Source organism: Sceloporus undulatus, chromosome 1 (assembly GCF_019175285.1).
Source record: "Sceloporus undulatus isolate JIND9_A2432 ecotype Alabama chromosome 1, SceUnd_v1.1, whole genome shotgun sequence".
Taxonomy (NCBI): Eukaryota; Metazoa; Chordata; class Lepidosauria; order Squamata; family Phrynosomatidae; genus Sceloporus; species Sceloporus undulatus.
In genome coordinates this window covers 262782310-262803975 of record NC_056522.1, presented here as the reverse complement: position 1 = coordinate 262803975, position 21666 = coordinate 262782310, and the positions used below count along the sequence as shown (strand labels likewise).

Here is a 21666-nt window from a genome sequence, read left to right as displayed (position 1 = left end):
TCTGCCTGGCACTTCATCCAGCACCATTTCCAAACTTTGTCAAGACTGTAAAGGCAAAGGTAAAGGTATTCCCCATTGACAAGGATGTCAAGTCATCATCATCATCCTCAAGCTTTATAGAACATTAATGCAGCATTAGAAAAATTCCACACTATACAAAATTCTTCTCTATAAATCATTAAACAGCCAGACTGAATATAATTTAGCTTGTAAGAACATCACTTGCTCCATGTCTAGACCCTGAATCTGATCATCTCAAACACTGAAACATAATAATTGTTACAAGGGCTCTCTCCTGTTCCCAAGTTTACTGTTTCAGTACACAATTCATTAGGAAAGTAACCATACTAGTCCATCAAATCCTTGTGCAGCAAATATAGTTCCAAAATGAATGGTAACTGTAGGTCCTGTGGAAAGTACTGTACAGTGTGCCCTTGCTTTACGCGGGGGATCCATTCCGGACTCCCCCGTGTAAAGCATATACTGCACATGCTCAAGCCCCATTTAACTGAATGGGGCATGTGTATGAGGTGGTGCGGCGGTGCGCACACACCACAGCCGTGCGCCATATGACACAGGTACACTGTATATACTCACGTATAAGTCTAGAAATTTTAGTCAAAAAATTGACCCCAAAAACCTGGGTTGACTTATCCATGGGTCAATGTATATAAGTACATGTATACAAGTATATACGTAGGTAAGTACTTTACATTAACTCTTATTTTCTAAAAATATCATCCCATCCTCTGAGCAGAGAAGCAAAAGGCAAGAGCTTTCCCTATCCTGGGAGCATCTAAATGAAGCACTGACCCCCTCTACTATCTCATCCATCCAGCCTTTATGGTGAACACAAACATTTATGCCTTCCAAAATTTTGTAAATTCTTTGGTTCATTGTTTACATCCTTTGTTACAAGCCCCTAAGTTTTACCCTCAACTTATCCACAGCTCGTATCAAAATCCATAATTTTGACTCCAAAACCTGTACTCAACTTATACATGACATCAACTTCTAGTCAAGTATATATGGTAAATCCAAAAAATTAGTAGGATTCGCTACTGTTTTCAGATTTTCCCTGAAGGACCCTTTCTGTCTAGTTCACAGGCTGTTTTTGAAGCCTCTGGATTCATCTTAGACCCCCTGAGCCCCCCAGTCAAATAATACTAATTTGGGGGCAAAAAGGTTCTCTTGGTTCTCCAAGAGGAGTGATTCCAAAGGGATCATAGCCTACAAAGCTCCTGCCCCAAAATGTAAACTGAAGGTGATTTTCCAGTTAATTTTTTTCTTCATTTCCTGAATTTTGGTCATCAGTGTGGCCCACACAGCACATTCCTGGACCTCATGAAGCTGCTGATCACACTGTAGTTAAATACACTGCATTGCAGCCTAAAGTGATATGGCATGACTCCTACAGCTACTTGCCTAGGTGAACCACTAAAATAGATCTAAGTGAAGATATTAATCAACTTGCAATCGAAAACATTCAGAGCACTTTCCATTCTTATAAGTAATAAAGATTTTAAAATCATTTTAAGCCAAGTATTGAACCTGACAGTTGACATGTTTGAGCAGTCCGATCAAATATTGGACCTAGACCTGCATAAGTTACTCACCCCTACTTCAGGAGGAAACTCAGTGCTACAAAACACACTTTGCTTGCAGAAGGTATAAGATCCAGTCTCTAGTATTTTCATTTAACAAGAAAGGTAGCAGATAATGTGAAAGACCCTTTTCTGACTGAAGTCCTGGCAATCACAGTAGACAGTAGTGGACTAGATGAACAAACAGTCTGTCCTGGGATAACAACAGCTTCCTGTATGCTGAATGTTGGAAAGTCAGATTAATCGGCTGTCATCATCTTCAGTTATCTGAATGAAAAATACTAAAGTAAGGGAAAGGGCAAATAGAGATCTATTATAATATGCCCATGACAATGTATTAAGCAGCATAGCATTTTTTTCTTAACATTTTAAATTTTAAATCTCACATTCAAATACATGGGCACAATACCTTAAGGATTAAGAAATGGCTTTGGTGATGACTCCCAGCACTCTAGTAAAGCTAGCATAATATGAAGATTTCAGTAAGAGTTGAACCTTCAATCCATATTCAAAGGGACCTGAACTTTGCTCAATAAATTCATGCGATTTCAGGCAACTGTGACATCTATACTACTTGTTTCGCTTTACCGTTTTGTTCTAACTGTGTGTGCTGCCTGCAAAAGTACATTCTATTTATGGGTAGTTCTATATTCCATCTGATGCTGCATCAGTTCAGTTGATACATCCTGTTCAAATGCATACAAAACCACAGAAGTGTAACCAGCAGGGTAATAATCAAGCGAAACTCTGTTGTATGCCTGTTAAGCAACATTTCTCAAATGTAACACGAAGAGACACTTCAGAGCACTACATTGTGTCAAATGATGGCATAGCTGTTCCAAGTGGAGTACTGAGAATATAGGACCCCTTCAATCATTTGACATCCAGCAGTTTTATATATATACTTGCACAGTTGGGTAGCAGATCTGTACATGTGTCCCTGCATGCACACACAACATTTTTATTGTCTTTGTACTGTATTTATTGTAACCCGCCCTGAATCCCATTGTGGGAGAAAGGCAGGATATAAATCCTTGAAATAAAATAAAAAATAAACATACCAGATGCCACAGAACATAAATGTGATGAACATGTCATGAACACAGTAACCAGCCATGCATGTCTCACTGTATATGCAGCAGGAAGTGAGCCTGCAGTGCAATGACACATACCAGTATTGTCAGATTTCAAATGTGTCTGAACTAAAATAAATATTCCACTTCAAAGTGTTCACATTTTGTTCTGTTGACATGGATATTCTATACATGTCTATTCAGAAGTAAACTGAATAGTGTTAAACGGGGATTATTTCAAGATGAAAGGACATAGCATTGCATGTACCTCTGCTACTACATGCTGCTCTTGTGAGACCTTTTACACTGCCTCAAAAGAGAAGCATGTAAACCACTTGACAGATTGCTTGGGAGAAATTTCAAGACGTTACGCAGACAGAATTGCACAAATCCCTTCTGATTTGAATGCTGTGGTTTATACAGGTCCAGTGGATGTAACCTTGGCTCCTGCTTGTCCTGAGTTATTGGATACATTTTGTCTGTGCAGCCTGAGGATATGGGCAGCACCCTTGCAGAGATGAGAGCTACTACATGTGTACTGGACTGGGCCCTTCCTGGCTTATAAAAGCAGCCTGGGGGGAACTGGCTGCATGATTAAGGGCAATGATGCACCAAGCCAGAGTTCCATCCTGCCTAAAAGAGGGTTTTAACCAAAACAAAAAACCCTTCTTGAACCCAACTTTACTTAAATAACAACCAGTCTTCAATATCCCTTTTTGGGGAAGATTCCTGAGCTCATGGTAACCTCCTAGTTCCAGGTGTTCTTGAATGAAATGGATTATTTAGAGCCATTTCAATCTGACTTCAGGCCTGGTTATGGGATGGAATTAGTACTGGTCCCTTGATGACTTACACTGGAGACACAGACAATATGTCCCTGTTGTTTCTGTTGGACCTCTCAGCGGCTTTTGGTGGTGTCCTTCTCAGTCGCCTCTCTGGAATAAGAGGACTTAGGGACACTGTTTTACAGTGGTTTCAATCCTCCTTGAAGCAGAGATCTGAGAAGGTAGTACTAGAGGATGGCTCACGGAGTCCCTTAGGCTGTTTAATATTTAACATGAAGCCACAGAAAGAGGTTATCCAGAGTAATACTCAACTTGATCTCTCTTTTCTAACTCCGAGGAAGCAGCTTTGGTGCTAAATCAGTGTAACTAATGGAATGGATGAGGACAAACAAATAGAAGCTTAATCCAGACATGACAGAGGGGCTTCTGATCTGAAAGACAGATTAAGGAGCAGGGTTTCAGTCTGTGTTAAATGAGGTTATACTCCTCAAGAACCCTCAGATTCCAATGGGCATATTGCTGGAATCAGATTTGAGTTTGAATGCCCAGGTTTCAGTGGTGGCCAGAAATGTGTCTGCACTGCAGTGTAGTGTGCCAGTTATGTCTGTCTTAGATGTCAGATCTGGCTAAGTGCCACATGCCTTGACAACATTCTCTTTGGGTTACTTTAATACAGTGTATGTGTGGTTCTCTTTGGGGAAACTGTTTAAAAACTTCACCAAGTCTAAATGCCATGCCAGAGTGCTCAATGGGGCTGGTGGTGTGTGTGTGTGTGTGTGTGTGTGTGTGTGTGTTGTGTGTGGGTGTGGTGTGTGTGTTGTGATCTATATCCCTTGTAGAAACGCTTCACTGGGAAGGTTCATTTCCATGAGAATTCAAAATGCTGTGTGTTTTTTAAGTCCTATCTAAAAAACTGTATCTCCCTACATGAGCCTGGCTGAGCTTTAGGAGCTTTGAGGGCTTTTTCTTTGTCTCACCACATCACAAAAATATTTAATGCGATCACAGGAGAGAGAACCTTCTCAATTTCTGTTCCAGGTTGTAGGGTTTATCAAACGGAGATTTTTGGAGCTTTTGCAGGTCAGTTCGACGTGACTGTGCTTTCAACGATGCACATTCACGTCGTACGTGAATGTGGTAGCAGACGCCATTCCTTCTAGGGGAGCTCCTTGCGAGATGCTTCCGCAATGATTCCAAGTGACCCTCTGGCAAAACACGAAAAAAAAAGTGACTTCACAGAATTCGCTTCCAGGCTATTCGATTGCACTGCGAATTGGGTCTGGTGTTGAAAACCACTCCAATGTCACCCACTTGGCCCCCTGCGTCCTGCTCCGTCATCTTTCCTCCTCCCTTCATGCCATCTTGCCCCCTCTGCCACCTGCAACCCATTCCATCATTCCCACATCCCCTGCCTTTCATGCATCCAATCCTGGCCCCAGGGACCCCCAGCGATCTACCCATCATCCCATGCTTCTCCGCACTCCCAATCCTGGCCCAGTGACCCCCAGCGACCTCTTCCCACCATCCACTGCCTTTCCCCTGTCCCGATCCTGGCCCCAGGGACCCAGCGACCTATCCCTCATCCATGCCTTCTCCTGCATCCATCTGGCCCCAGCAAACCCAGGACTCTCCCCTCTCCTGACTTCTCTGCATCCCAATCCTGGCCCCAGTGACCCCCAGCGACCTATCCCATCATCCTCTGCCTTCTCCTGCCATCCCAAACTGGCCCAGCAACCCAGCCCGACCTATCCCATCATCCCCTGACTGCTTCTTCACCCCAATGAAGGTGACAGCTAAGGAGGGGGGCAGGAAGGAGGACAGCGTTCACAGCCCCAGAGCATGTGCAAGGGTGCCGATTCGAATCGCTGAACCCTCGGTGTGGTAATATAATGTGCACTCACTCCCTTTGCTTGATCTCATCACGTGACTTGCTTGGAATAGAACTGCTTCACTTCCTCCTCAATCCGAAGGACAATGGAAAGGCCACCAGGTGTGGTAAAACATCATGTTTTAATGTGAATTCGCATTGCTAGACAGGAGTGACTCGTGATTTGGTGTGAAAAAACATCACACTTTGCATTGCTAGAACAGGGAGTGACTGCGGATCTGAGCTGAGTTTCCCTTAATGAGCCGAGAGACACACATCAGTGCAGAGTTTATTGCATGATCTTTGGTGTGACTGGCCTGAACTGGCTCCCTGTATCTTGACTCCTTGTTGCCTTGACTCTGACTTCGGAACGGACTGGACTATTGCCACTTTGGCTGACCTGTCCTAGACTGGGCTGATAGACCTCTGTTATCCTGACATCGGCTTGGCTTTGGTTTTTTTCCTGCAAGGTTTGTGGGCTATTCCAGCTTCATAGTTAACTGCCTTCTTATTGGCGTGTGTTGTGGGTGCTGGCCACAGTCTAGGACAGAAACTCTCCTGTGCCACTGATTGTGATTTGCTAATTGCTTCTCAGCAATTCTCTGGGATCTCGCGTCTGCCCGCACTTTCAGCCTTGTGTTGTCTTGGAGGGAACCTTCAAGCTTGGTTCCTCCCCAGAAGTCACCACTAGGCTGCTGTACCACCAGAGGATCCCACCCGCACTAGGACCTGGCTGAGCCTCCTCCTCTGGGGCTGGGGATCAGGGCTGGATTCTGGGAGGCAGGATTAACACCTGGTGTAGCCTCAATTACCTCTTGCACTGGGCAGGATTAGCACCTGGTGTAGCCTCAATACTCTTGTCTGGAGGAGCCCATCCTCCTCATCATCCTCCAAGACCTGCTCTTGGCTGGCCATGACAGATGCATTCTAAAAGCACCCTTCCACACATGCTACTAGTTACCTTCTAAAACAGCAAGGATTTGCTACAGCTACCCCTGCTCAATACAGTGGTAGAATGTGTAGAATGTAGTAGTAGCTAGGTTCGGTTTAGGACTGGGAGGGGATTGGGGAGATTGGGTTTCAAATCTCCACTCTCCATGAAACCCGTTGGATGACTTTGGGTACACCATTCTCAGCAGAACCTGCCTCATGGAGTAGTCAGGATGATATTTTTTTTAAGACATAGTTTTTAAAAAATATATATGTGACTGATCTCCTTAGAGAAGAACTATGAAATAACGATGATACACAGATTCAAATAGCACAGCAGCCAGCCTTCAAGTATGGTACTTTAATGTTCTTTTTTTGGATCTGAATGTTAAACTAAAATTTCCTTTCTGTTTTTTAGCTTTCATTTATTGTTTATTATTAGTGCAAAAGAAAAAAACATTTCAACAAAAGTTAAAAGAAAATAGGCAAAATGAAATTACATCAAATAAATAGTCAAGTCACAAAAGAGAGCTGAAAGGCATGTCTAAAACGAAAAATATGATTAATTTATTTTAATGAACATTGATGTTTTTTATTTATATATAAAAGTTAAAGTACAGTACTACATTGACGCATGGATGAATCTCCTCAGGTTTTGGGGGCCAATTTTTGACTAAAATTTCCAGACTTATACATGAGTATGCACTCGCCTCTCCATTCTCGCAGACCTGAAGTCTGTGTCCCTCGTCCATCGCAGAGGGCAACGGGGGAATAAATGGAGCTGCCACCGTGCACAGCCATGTGCACACCACCAGGGGTGCTCATTATTTTCAATGGGACTCATATATTTGCAATGTGCCATTTTTGGGGGGGGGGATCTGGAACAGATCCTTGCAAATTGGGAGGGGCTACTGCATACAGTTATATTAATCTAGAGACATTAAACAACCTCTCATAGCTCACAGCTGACAAAGCCATAGCACTTTCAACAATAAGGTATTTAGCTGATTTTTATTCTTCTTTTTATATTAACCTTTATTCATAAGCATGTTAATTTACACTATAATATAATTTATATGACATCCTTTTCTGTTATGAAGGATGCAACTGTTACAACCAGATACCTGTTTGTGTGAACAAAGTACAGGGACCCTTGGTATCTGTGGGGTTCCAGGTCCCCCCAGGATACTATGGATGCTCAAGTATCCATATTATAATATAGAATAGTAAAATGGTGTCCTTCTATAAAATGGCAAAATAAAGTTTGCTTCTGCATTTTTTAAAAATGTTAATATTTTCCAAATGTGGTTGGTTGAATCCATGCATGAAATCCGTGCATATGGAGGGCTGACTGTATCTTTACATCTTGCAATAATTTGTTTCTGACAAGTACAATATTGGAACTTCTAAACCAGGGATAGCAACCTTTTGTGAGACGGGGGGCCGGGTTGCTGTCCCTCAGACACAACTGGGGGGCCGGAGCCAAAAATAACAATTAAATATTTTTTAAAAAATTAATAAATAAATAAAACCGGACAATGTAGGACAAAAATTTCAATGAAGGACGCTTTTTTTAAAAAAAAAGTGGAGGACAAGCAAAAAAAATTGCTGATTTTTTTTTTTAAAATGTTAATATAAATGCATGTTCTGAGGCGTCTAGACAATTGCCCCCCTTGCCCCTGGTGCGAGAGGCCAAAGGCCCTGGTGGCAATCGGCGGCAGGCAGGACGGGCTGGGGCCGGTCCCAAGGCCTCGCCGGGCCGCAGGTTGCCTCCCCCGCTTAAAAGAACTAAAGGTACATACAGAACCAAAATGAGCTAGAATACTTAGAGGCTAATCTGTATAGATAATTCGCAATTATGAAAGCTGAGAGGGAGAAGAACTGTTCAACAAAAATGGGCTGGTTTTTACATGAATCACAGTGAGGACTGCATCTTTTGAAACTTCTAGAAAAAAAGTGTAGAAATTAATCCATCTGGGTTTAATCCTTTGGGCCTCTTGAGATGAATACCACATGTTTCAGGTTTTCCCTGGCTGGAAACCATGGACTTTTAAGGACAGGGAAAGTCCCATGCTGCACTAAAGGAGATGGTTCTTAATCTGTTTACACGTTCAGGTTTATAGCAATGGTTTACAAGGGGTGAGAATGAAGATTCTCAACCTGTTATCCCTCAGAAGGCTGCCCTGCTCTACTTCCAGCACTGAGCCATTTTTATTATTCATTTCTCTCTGCTGCCAAGCTGCCAAAATACAATTGTCACAACTAGTAGTATTACCAATGAAAGTGGGAAGGTGTGTCACTGTGTTACACAGTACTCTGTATCTTCTTTATTAGTGCCCCATCCAGTGAAAACAGATCTTACTTGCATTTCATTACTTTTATCCAGTTGAAAGGTAATCATGCATTCAATCTCTTTTATTGTCCGTACTTTATCTTAGTATTTTGTTAAAAAGAAAGACTTTTAGATATCTTGATCCCTAGCAAGGATAATACACCAATAATTAAAAGCAGACACCCCTAGTTCCTATTTAAGCCATTTTTCTTTTTAAATTTATCTGCTAGACTTATTTCGTATATAATATATATGTTCATTTCCTTATGCTTGGGAATCCATAAACTCCACTATTACATTTTTAAGGCAAAAACTGCGTGTTCCAAGATTGTAAGCTCTTAATTGCTCTTAAAATAGCATTTTCCGTAGCATTTTCTCATGTTGACATTTGCAAGCCAAATAGAATTATGTAAATTTCATTTGCAGACTAGAGCTCTCAGTTTTCTTACATAGCTCTCAAGCATAGCAGGCAAGTAATCTCAGTTTGAATCCAAGCATTAATTTCACCCCATAATTAGTCTCATTCGCTCAGACTATGCTCTCCCTGTAGAATTAGCAGGCACTTTTTTGTTGATTAGATTTAGCACTTCATGCTGATGTCTGTTGGAACAGTGTCAATCTTGCCACTACCACCCATGTCTTTAACATTCCCTATTTCTCTGGGTGGACTCAGTCTAAGCTGTAAAAACTGGGTAGCAGCAAAAAGAACACAAATATATTTTTTGAAGTCCATAAGTGCCTAAATTGCAAAAGATCCCTATCTCATGCATTTTATTCTCTAGTGTGCATAAGAATGCCATTTTTGGCTTATTTCATGCGCATATGCAAAAGTGAGAGTTTCAAAAGTATTCTCCTCTGTGGGCAGGTTTATAGGTTTTTTGCACATTTCTCTATGACTACAGTGGTGCCTCGGGTTACGAAGTAATCGTTCCGGCCGCTTTCATAACCCGAAAAGCCTTCGCAAGCCGAAATGCCATAGGCGTAATGGGGAAAAAGCCGCGATTCCGTGTTAAAATAGCGCCGAAAGCACCAAAAGTTTTTTGTTTAACCCAAAAAACATTCGTAACCCGGAACCAATTTTCTTATGGATTTTCGTTATCCCGAAAATTTCGTAACCTGGGTATTTCGTATCCCGAGGTACCACTGTATTTCTATTTGGAGCATTTTAAAAAATTGTTCCACCACAAAGGTTTTTGGGCAGATAGCAGTATTTCTATGGCCGTTACAGACGGGCCTATAGTACGCGCAGAGGCGTACTAGGGTTAGAAGGGGCGGTGCTTCCGCACCCCTAACCCTAGTGTGCGCTCTGCACGCACCACAAAATGACAACAGCTGTTCCACACAGCACCGCCATGATGAAGTCACGACGCACCACCTCTATATGGAGCGGTGCGGACGTGACATCATCGCTCCGTGCCAAGGCGCTTAGTGCGCCTTAGCGCGGAGCAGGAAGGAGCTCCGTTTCGGAGCTCCTTCCTGGTTTGCGCGCTGGGCGCAGCCTTCACACAAATGCGCCCAGCGGTGCAAAGAGAGAAAGGGGCCAAGCGGCCCCTTTCTCCTCATCCCCGCCATTCGGGGGTCCTTGGGGCTTGAGGCCCCAAGGATACCCCTTTCCAGGCTGCAGGGAAGCGGCCTTTTGTCGCTTCTCCGCAGCCCAGAAAGTGGCGAATTGGGGCCTCAGCGGCTGCCGGTCTAGCATTGAGGCCCCGATAACCGGGGAAAGGGTCGGGTGCAGACCGCCCCAACCGGCAGTCTGTAACCCGCCATATGAAAGAGTTTTCTGCTGAAAAACAATTTCTTGCATAAAGTTCTTTTCCCTCACTGCCTCCCAAACTATGAAAAATCTATGACTATCTTTTCTGTGTGTCTTGATATACTGCCATACTGACATCCTTTATCATCATGGAGAAGAAAGTATGTAGTATTCTTTATATCCCTAGCGTACTAAAAATTATTTAAACAATTTGAACATTTTTTAATTATTATTTATATGCCTCCTTTGTCCTTGGGGACCCAGGCAGCTCATGACAGGAAACCAATCAAAATCCACAGTGCAATTTTTAAAAACAACACAGAATTAAAAAAAACAATATAAAATTATTTTAAAACATACACACACCTCAATGAAAAAGACTCCCTGGTGCAGTTATATATTAAAAGCGCTGATGAAGCAAAAACTGTTGCCTACTGGTGAAAGGAAAGACAGGGGGGGCCACCTAGCTCCCAAAGAGGGGGGTTCTGAAGGTGGGAGCAGCCCCTGAGAAGGCTCTCTCTGTGTCCTTAACAAGATAGCCTGTGGACAAACCAGACCAGCGGTTGGAGTGGCTCTGGCAGCCTCAGCCCTCAATCAGCCCACATTGGCCCGGGACCATGGTGACCACACAGCCCCTCTGAAAGTGGGTCACAGCCATGGTTCCAAATGGGCTGCGGCAAGGAATGCTTTTTCCACACTCCTTTTCCAGCAGCTTCAGGCCACCTTAGGCAGCCCCAGATGGCTTCTGGCTTATCCGAGGCATTGTTCTCTGCACTCCCCACCCCCAAAGCAGCTAGAAGCTGCTCTTTATGGCCCATTGTTTTGGGCCATTTCACACTATACTTGGTCCCCCTCAGGGGCCCTGGTGGTGCAGTGGTTAGTGCCTGTACTGCAGCCACACAGGTTGCGAGTTTGATCCAGGGATTACAAGATCTACTCAGCCTTGCATCCTTCTGTTGTCGCTAATGAGTTCCCAGCTTGTTGGGGGCAATTAGCTTCACATTGTAAACTACATAGGGAGGCTTAGTTCATGTAAGCGGTTATGAATGTAATGTGATTGCATCACTGTTATGTATAACTCCACTTTAACTGCTAGGCTGCCTCCTGTGGAATCCTGGGATTGCCGTTTCCGGAGGGACATTCAGAATGACTCCCGCCAGGAGCATAGGCCTGACAAACTGCAAAGCCCAGATGCACAGGAGGCAGCCACAGCAGTTAAAGTGGAATAAGTACTATAACAAAGGTAGTACAATACTGAACTAAGAAGGTAGCAGGATCGAGAGAAAGCCTTTCCCTGAAGATCTTAAAGAATATGAAGGTTTGGCTTTCAGATAGTTGGATATAAAAAACAAGCAGAGCAGCTTCATTATATAACACTTCGTACGAAACTAGAGTTGCTAAGCGGTTTACAACTGTAACTATCCCCCTCAACAATCTGGGTACTCATTTTGCGACCTCAGAAGGATGCAAACCTGAGTCAGTTTGAGCCCTTTGCTTGGTATTGACTTGCAACCTTTGGTTTTGGTGGTGGCTGCAGTCGGCATTTAACCCACTGCACCAGGGCTCCTGCCGCCTAGTGCTTTATAGCTCATTAGCACTTTGAATGTGCCCAGAACCCCTTAGCTTTTTCAACAAGGGATCACATGCTTCTACGAAGCCATCCTATCGCATTTTGGACCCTGAGTTTCCAAACCGTTTACTGAACTGCACAAAAGTCCGTGGTTCTAACTGTGGGTCACAGCCGGGTGTGTTTTGCTCATTACTAGGAAGCCTGAGCCATTGCCTAAACCGAGCTGATAAGAACGCTGCCGATAATTATTTCTGTTCCAGCAGTGCTAACTACATTTTAGACATTTGTTTCATGTTCATCAATAACCTTCAATGGCCTCTGTGGTATCTCTGTTTTTCTTTTATTTTAATATTGGGTTTTATTCATTCGCTTCAACGTGAGATATTTTCAAGCGGCAGGAAAACTTTTGTCATGCAGGTATGTATGAAAGAAACAGAGAGTGGGCTCTATTCAGGATACTCCCTCTCTTGCTGTGTAGAGCAAAACTAGGCATATTGAGCTATAAAAGGCAATTTTTCCAAGCAAGCATCGCTAGCTCTAAACATACTCACGATTAAACTGAGCCTATACTTTTATGATATCAAAACATCTGCTTGTTTTCGTCATCATAAAAAATACTTGGTTCAGAAATATCAGCAAGCACAGTAGTCTCATCTGTCTATAAAATATTAGACCATTTACTAACTATTCTAAAGTCAGTTCAGACATGAACTTTTCACTTTTTCTACCACACCATTATTACTGGATATGGAACAACCTCACCATGAAATGAGCTATAAATGAAAACAATCTACAGTATAGTCATGTTGGAGCCACTTTCCACAGCATCACAAGTTCAACTACAGAAATGAATTCAGGTTGTTTTCACAAAGATTTCTACCTAAAAATTCTCCCTATGATCAGCTGGTTCCTTCAGTTGTATACAGCTGGAACTTCAGTAATAACAAATATCTTTTGCCAACATTATTAACACTCCCCATTCCTACCAATAATTTCTTAAATTGCATGTAACTCTGTTTACAACAAGAAGTTAACCTGAAGGAGATTGACATGAGCTACCATAGATACTGTGGTTAAAGATACAATATACATTTTTACAGAATCCCTATGCTTATAGTAGTACTTTAAGCTTGATAAACAGCAGCAAAATGAAGCACTCTGAGAGAGCTACAGCACACTGAAAATCATTGCCATATTAATCCTGAAGAAAAATACAGAATGCCTAAAAATAGCATAAGGGGTGTCTGTGAGATCTTTTGGCACAAAAAGCATGCAAACGTTTCACCTACAAAGATTAGCCATACTGGATACTTGAAAACACAAAGATAATTACAGTGATCCATTGGAACGAAAGAAAATAATCCAGGCAATACCTTCTTTTGGAGCAACCAAAATAGCATACAAGCATCCAGGGTCTGTGGCATCTGAGTAAATTCTTAAAATGGTACTGCTAAATTGTGTTGTTGTTTTTTTAAAAGCATCTGGTATCCTCAAGAGATTAAAAAGAATTCAGCAAAATACAGTGGGTCCTTGGTATTTGATTCCAAGACACACACTCCATGGATACAAAAATCTGTGGATGCTCAAGTCCCATTAAATATAATGGAGCAAGTGTCCCTCATACAGTGAGCCCTTGTTATCCACTAAGGTTTGGTTTCAGGACCACCATGGATTCCAAAATCCGTGGATACTGAAGTCCCATTAAATACAATACAGTATATACAGTAAAACTGTGCCCCTTATTTTAAAAAAATGGCAAAATCAAGGTTTGCTTTTTGGAAGTTATATATTTTTTAATATTTTTAAATCGTGGCTTGATAAAGAATCTGTGGATACGGAGGGCAGACTGTATAAAAGGGCAAAATCAATGTTTGCTTTTTGGAATTTATAATCTTTTTGAATATTTCCAAACCATACATAGTTGAATCCATGGATAAAGAATCCATGTAAGTATAGCACTGAAAGGTACATGCATATAATCCATACATGTATAGCATTGAAAAGTATAAGCAAACTGTGATGCCTCTGTTGCAGTCACTTAATCTCAGAAATAAGTATGCCAGCCTATAGGGAAAAAAATACTTAATTCTTCAATAAAATGCAAATGTTAGCCAATTAGTATAATTTTTACTATCATTCATCATAAGGACTTTGTTGTAGAACAATACACATTGACGTTAAATATTTACATAGAGGAAAATATAGATACATATACACAACCAGAGGGAGAAACAAAGGAGACTGAAGGTAACTGCCAACATTTAGAAAGGGAGACCCTGTACCACCAGCAGTGTCCATTCCACCAACAGACTGACAGAAATGTAAGCACATACTAAGCCATTAAATATTTTTAAAACTAGATTTCTCTACACATCTAGCATATAACATAATTTATGGAACTGGTCATCCAGAGGAAAACTGGAAGGCCAAAGGCAGTGAGTGCCCCATGTTGTACACCTAAGGAATTAAGTTAATTCTCTCAAAGACCTCTACACATTTCTATTTCATCACTTAAAATTATAGGGACAACCCATTTTGACTTCAGCAGAAACAGAAAACTGAAAGATTGCATAGTAATAACCTTAGAGCATCTTAATCTGAGCAAAATACATCCAAAGTATTCCTGACTCTTTAGAACTCTACTTACTTTTTTGAACAGAGAGATTCTCATCTCCATACTGATTCAGAATCGGTTCAGTGTTCCCACTATATTTACTGTGACTGAATCTCTCTGTGCCATTTTAACCCTGTTGCTGTTCACATTTGCCACAGTGTCGATTTAAAAGAAGGCACCTCCATTTTCAGGAACAATGCAGTGCGATCTAAATCGCTTCAGTAGCGTGGTCAGACTACTGAAGTTGCATATTAAAAAAAGAACCGTGAAGGGGTTTGGTGCCAAATGCACCAGTTTAAGCGGGCTTTTAGGTCACCTCTCCACAAACTGCATCGAGTGCAGTCAAGGCAAGTGTGAACTTCATGGAAATAAACCGGTTCCATACCGGTTTATTTCCATAGTGTGAATGATGCCAAAGTGTTCCTTCACTACAAAGCTAATTTTCTAAATGTGAAGTCTATGACAGAGAAATAGCACCCATGGATCATATCATCAGTAAACATGTAAGAAATAATGATGTGCAGAATTTTCTGATGCATGAGAAGAAAAGGGTCCGTGGTTAAATCTATAAGATCTTCCAAAAGATAAGGTAAGAAGATAAAAGTAATTAAGAAGATTGCAAAGGAACTGAAAAAATGAAGCCAACACAGTTTTTTTCAAGAGCAAATTGAACAAGAATACTTTAGCAGGGAGGAATGCATCAACAGCACAGAAGAGGATTAAATCCAGGACTCCCAGAGGATCAGTAATTAGCAAAGGCAAGGTAAGAAAAAGCATAAAGACAGAACAATGGCTACTTGGTGTGAGTAACTACCACCTTTTCAAGCACCAACTAAAACATTTCTCATGGTTAACTTTCAAAGGATAAAATATTTTTTTATTTTTTAATAAAAGTATATATGTCTTGTTTACATTAATGTTCTTCTTGTGGGATCAAACTTTGGAAATGCCTCCACCCACGTATTTTTGAAAATTTTCCTCTGGGAATATAACAAACTTGCATTAGTCACCCTCAATGAGTAACAATTTGTTCTCATCAATAGGCTGTAGGCCCTTCTCTGCAAATCACCTTGAAATTGGCAGGTATGTACTGGTAGGCAGTAGCTGGTTATTGAGTTATCTGAAAGGCTGGATCACAATGAGTAACAATGAGCACAATGATGAAAACAGCATGGAAAGACAGAAAAATCCAGATGAGAAACGTCAGCTGCATTGTAAAGTAGGTCTCAAATGCCAAACTTCATAGCACATGTCAACTGTTGCAGCCCTGCATAACATAAAACCCTCCAAGCTGACTGAAAGCGGTTATCCATATACTGTGACCTAGGCCAGAAATAGACAGGCCAAAAGTGTCTGCTTCAGGTTGTGTTGGGGGCATGGTGTTTACACAATGCATGCCTCAAATGCGGCCAGAAGCTGCTCTGAGCCCACCCCAATCCGGAAGAGCCAGCACAAAAAGGAGCAGCAAAAAGCTGCTCCTTGTCGGTGGCCAAGTTGAGGACCATAGCAGCAACTCAGGGCTGGGCATGTGTGGTTGCCACAATCCTGGTACAATTGGTGCTGGCATGGCCATGCACCACTCTTTCAGGCCCATCTGCATGAGGCCTTTATCACTTTCTTGATAAACTCTCTCCATCTTCACCCCAGGAGGAAAAAGCAGAACTAATCTACACAGTTGGTAGGTAGCTTCTTCTGTTATGGATCACCAACTAAACAGTCCTTAGCTAGAGACTGGAAGACATCAAATTATTGATGTAAAATTTATTTTAATGTTTTGAAACACCATACACAAGCTAAAGTCATTACAAAACACAAAGTAAGGAGTATATTACTCTCACATAGCCGTGTGAAATGGTGGGGAAGCTGACAGTAATATGAAGTAAAAGTATCTGTCATATTGTCTACAGAAACTAGAGGTGGGTGATTTAACTGTACAGTTGTCTGAAAGTAATTACGTCGGGATAGATGTTTGAACACCTGCAGAACAATGCTTTTATGAATCTGATGGACAGATCTAATGAACACATAAGCAAAGAGGTATGCTGAATGCAAAATTTACACGTAAAGACTTCAAATGTTGCCTCAGCCTGTGTAAAATTGATGCAAGTTAGTTAATTTCACCTACTGTATCACGCAGCTACCAAAATAAATTATTTGACAGACAGCATTCAATACATTTGACCCAACTATGATGCAGTGCTGCTGCTGTTGTTGTGTACCTTAAGATGTTTCCAGTTTATAGTGACCCTAGGCAAATATCATGGGCTTTTCTTGGTAAAATTTATTAAGAGGGATTTGCTTTTTGCCTTTATCTGAGGTTGAGAGAGTATGACTTGCCAAAGATCACCCAATGGGCTTTTATGACTGAGCAGGAATTCAAACCCTAGTCTCCAGAGTCATAATCCAATGCTCAAACTCTTATTCCACACCAGCTTTCCCAATGCAGTGTTAGACACATCCAACTTTCTGTGGATTTCATTTGGTGTTTGTAAGACTTCAAATATGGATGGTTCTTCCCTCACAAATTCATTAATATTCTATTATCATAAAATATTGCTTATTGCATCTGAAAGAAGTACACATGAAACCAATTTCTGTCTATGGATCTTCAAAACTTATGAGGAAATGTTGAAGGAGCTGGGCATATTCAACACAGTGAAGAAAAGACCAAGGGATTACCTGATTGCACTCTTTAAATACCACAAGGGCTGTCAAAGAGAAGGGGGGGAGGGAGCGGATTTGTGCTCTGCTGGCCCAAATGGTAGGACCATGGCCAGCAGTTTTAGGTTACAGGAGGGTAGATTTTGGTGCTATACAGACGGCGCTATAGTGCACCCTCGTCACATGCGAGGGGCATCGCTTCCAGACGCCCCTCACACCTTGCACGTGACGAGGGCGTCAAAGTGGCAGTGCCCTGTACAGATGGACACTGCCATTTTGACGTGACGGCGCCACTGTGATGCCGCGAGTGTGCCATTGGCGCACTGCGGCATCATAATCATGCCGCAAGATTTGCTCCGCGGGGCTGTTTGACAGTGGAATACACTCCCTCGGAGTATAGTGGAGTCTCCTTCCTTGGAGATCTTTAAACAAAGACTGAATGGCCAGCAGTCAAGGGGGGTAGATTGTGAGTTCCTGCATGGCAGATTGGGTTTGGACTGAATGGGACTTGAAGTCTCTTCTGACTCTATGATTCTTGACAGTGAGAGCAGTTAGCAATGAAAACAATTTCCTAGAGTCTACTTATCTGGACATCATGAAAAAGAGGCTGGACAGCTACTTGCTGGGGGTGCTTTGACTGGCTAGCCCATAAAGACCAATCCAACTCTATGATCTAAGTTACCTGTCAACGTATGGAGAGACACCATAAAATAAATGGGATGTACACAAAATAAATGTTCTCTTAAATGTAACTTCTATTCACCAAATCAATTTATATAATTTGAATTGTTTTAAAGCATAGTGTAGCATTTCCCCAGGGTTAAAACAGTTAACAGTGCACAGATCCCATTATTTTTGCTGAGCTTTTCTAGGCAACTTTTATGTCACTCCAGCTACAAAGGATAGATAATTGCCATGCAAAAAAATGAAAGCCAGAGTCTGGTATTAGTCAGAGGTAGGAGTAAAAAATCCCACAAAGCATGAGAACAGACGATGAGCTGTTTTAAAGTTTCCACTGTATGAATGTATGCATTCATTCTCACACAGACTATTCTGGCACTCTGACAAACACCTGGACCAAGCCCTTTTTGTCAAGCAAGAAGTCTGAATTACTCATTGCTTTTTACAGGCCCCTGCATTTTAGGAAACAGCAGCAAAGTTAATACATCTATGGCAGAGACAGCATGGTTTGCACAGAACTGTGAATTTCTTCCAGAATGGCAGAGCTGTCACTAAATTATCTCTTGGATGTTGTTTTTTAAACAAACAAAATTAAACTCCATTCTCTTCCTTCCAAAAACCCAATTCAAATTAAGGCCTCTTCTCAACGTTAGTACATTAAGATGTGATAACCTGCCTTTTTAAAACCCTGTGGCAGTTTATTCTGTGAGAGGCACATATCATACTCTATCCAGCCTCCAGGCATGCTCTCTTTTGTAGTCCTCTGGATGGGCCCAAAACACTAAAATACACAAACTAAGTAGGACTGCTGGGTTGACTGGAGTCTCTCCAGCTGTGTATACCCTCATCCTAGTCAGACCAGATATTGCTACGTATGGCATGGCACAGTGTTGGACTATGTTTGAGTGCTGGACTATGACGCTGGAGGCGAAGAGTTGAATCCCACTCGGCCATGGAGGCCCCCACGGGGTGACCTTGGGACTGTCACATTCTCTCAGCCTCAGGGGAAGGCAATGGCCAAACACCCTCTGAACAAATCTTGCCAAGAAAACCCCACCAAAGGTTTGCCTTAAGGCCACCGTAAATCAGAAATGACTTGAAGGCACACAACGACGATGACAACAGGCAAGAAGAACACAACACAACCCTGGTCATTGTCAGGATGTACCTAAAACATCATTTAAAACACATAAACTACTTCATACACATCATGAGAAGGCACAATTCATTGGAAAAAAGAGTAATGCTAGGGAAGGTGGAGGCAAGTAGAAAGAGCGGAAGTCTGCATGACATATGGATGGACTCTGTTAAGGAGGTCATTGGTATGAGTTTGCAGGAACTGAGGAATCATGTGTTAAGAGGTCATCAGTATGGGGGTTTTGGGGGGTTTTGGGGGCTCTGTGGCCATGTTCTAGAAGAGCTTCTTCCAGGCGTTTTGCCAGCATCTGTGGCTTTGGCATCTTCAGAGAATGCTTTGCCTGGAAAGGAGTTGGGTATATCTTCTCTGAAGATGCCAGATGCCACAGATGCTGGCGAAACGCCAGGAAGAAACTCTCCTAGAACATGGCCACAGAGCCTGAAAAACCCACAAAAACTATGGATACCGTCCATGAATGCCTTTGACTTGACCCTCTTGAGTATGAGTCTGCAGGACAGAGCAGAGCAGAGGAGGGCAGGGGGTCTCCTCATCCACAGGGCTGCCATGGGTGGAGGTGGACTCCAGGGCGGATAACAACAACAAAAGAGCAGAATTGCTGTGTGGACCGGAGTCCCTCCAGCTGCGTGTGTGTCCTCAGTCACACTAGACATGGCTAAGCACAGTGTGGCGCAATGGGCTGAGCGTTGGACTAGGACTTGGTTCGATTCTCAGCCGCCCTGGGTGACCTTGGGCCAGTCACTCTCTCTCAGCCTCAAGGGAAGGCAATGGCCAAACCCCCTCTGAGCAAGCCTTGCCAAGAAGGCCCAGGGCGGAGTATGTGGGAAACAACAGCAACAACAGCAGCAGCAGCAGCAGCAGCAGGCAAGAAGTGCCCAGAGGGTCCAAAGGCCACTGTCACCCCGCCAAAAGAATACCGCCCCCGTCTCTCCTCTCTCCCTCTGCAGGGCTTGTCCTCCTTTTCCCGGACCCGTCCTCCATGCCAGCCTCCCAGTTCCATCCAGGATTCCCAAATGCCTCCTCCTTTGTTTTGAGCGGGGCTCAGAAGCCGGCACTTCCTTGCTTTGTGGCTTGGCCATCTGCTGCTCCCTTCTGACTCTAAGAAAGAAGGGTCCCATCCAGAGGAGGGTCTGGGGCTTTATCTGGGAACAGCCTCCTTCCTCCCTTCGGAGCAGGGCTAGAGCACGGGTTCCCATCTCCAGTCCTTTTGTCCGGCCACCCCTCCTCCCTCCTGACTATACGGGAAGGGTTTCCATCCACAGGGTTCTCTGGGCATGTCCTCCCTCCGGAGAAGCTCCAAGCAGCAGGGATTGCCCTCCCCGGTCGAGGGGGCTTTAGCCGTTGTTTGGGAATAGCCTCCTCCCTTCGGAGCGGGGCTGGGAAGCACGGATGCGCATCCCTGGGAGCCTGGGCAGCTGTTCTGTGGCCACGTCCTCCATTGTGCCGCCCCTGGTCCTCTCTGGCTCCCCTCTGCCTCCCTCCAACCTCCCTCGGCAAGGATTAAAACGCAAGCCCCGGTGCTTCTGCATTACACTCTCCTCTATCTATCTATCTATCCATTATCTCCTATCCTTTATTTATTAGTCCTTCATCCTTCCTTCCCTCATCTCCGCTTTGGGTGGTAAAAACGGCGGCGGCGGCGGCGGCGGCGGCGAGAAACCGCCTCCCTCCCTCCCGAGCCACGCCGTCTCTCCCTCTTTCTTCCCTTCCCTCAGGTTTTATTTACCTTAGAACGTTGAGAAGGAGAAGAAGAAGAAGAAGAAGGGCGCGAGCCGCACCGCTCGGGACGCCTTCCTCCTCGTCAGTCATCCTCCTCCTCCTCCTCCTCATTAGCATACCGCTGCCAACGCGTGCCGCGCTCGCGCCCGAGGAGGAGGAGGAGGCAGACCGCCTCTTAAATCGCTCCCCCTCCCTCACTCCGCGCGTGCTCGCTCCCGCGAGGCCAAGAAGCATCACCAACGCAACGACCAATCAACGACCGCCCTTCTTCCTTCCCTCGCTCTATACTGTATCTTGGTTCCCTAACTAGCCTCCTCGCCCCGCCCCCGAGCGCGCGCTCTCTCGGGCTGGAACGGTACCGCGCATGCGCAGTGAGAGAGAAAGAGGGGGAGTCTCTTTCCGTCTTTGAGTGACAGGAGAACACTGACCCAACCCCGATATAACACAGACGTACATACATACATACATACTCCTTTTGTTTTTATTATGAGCCGTTGGAGAAACAGAGAGAAAAAGCGCTCCCTTGGATTGGAAAACTATGAGGAAGTTGTTGCTGAACGTGCCTCAGGCGCGACACTGTTTTGTAAGAGTTCAGAGAAGACCAAACTGCAACGAGGGGAATTAGCTCAAATGGTAGAGCGCTCGCTTAGCATGCGAGAGGTAGCGGGATCGATGCCCGCATTCTCCAAAGTGACACTTTTTGCTCTACCAAAATTTGATGGCTTCCAATAAAATAAAATAGATATCCGGACATAACTCTTCGTAGGGAAAGAAGATCACTATTCGTGTTTGTTTAATGTTCTTTTTATTGCTGTCTCTTCCATTTCCCCCCATTTTGGAAACCTGAAATTGCCTTGTTAATGCTTCTTTTATTCTCCTCAGAATCCAGATTACAAAACACCAGAGGGCCCTTGATTGCTA

At 43.4% G+C, this 21666-nt stretch overlaps 1 protein-coding gene and 1 non-coding gene across 3 annotated transcripts in view; one reads left to right on the top strand and one right to left on the bottom strand.

The window, feature by feature from the left end:
- The window catches only part of LOC121916017, a 111261-nt gene extending 90309 nt beyond the window's left edge, over nucleotides 1-20952 (bottom strand). Inside the window, exons 1-2 of one of the 2 annotated variants that reach the window (XM_042440719.1) lie at nucleotides 20753-20952; nucleotides 1617-1885 (exon numbers count right to left, since the gene is read on the bottom strand). The gene's annotated coding sequence lies outside the window, so the exon portion shown is untranslated. The remainder of the gene's footprint in view (nucleotides 1-1616; nucleotides 1886-20752) is intronic. The other variant, XM_042440728.1, reaches the window with a different exon arrangement.
- Nucleotides 20953-21360: 408 nt separating this feature from the next.
- TRNAA-AGC lies at nucleotides 21361-21433 on the top strand. The gene has a single exon. It is a non-coding gene; the product is annotated as a tRNA-Ala (tRNA).
- The last annotated feature ends 233 nt before the right edge of the window (nucleotides 21434-21666 follow it).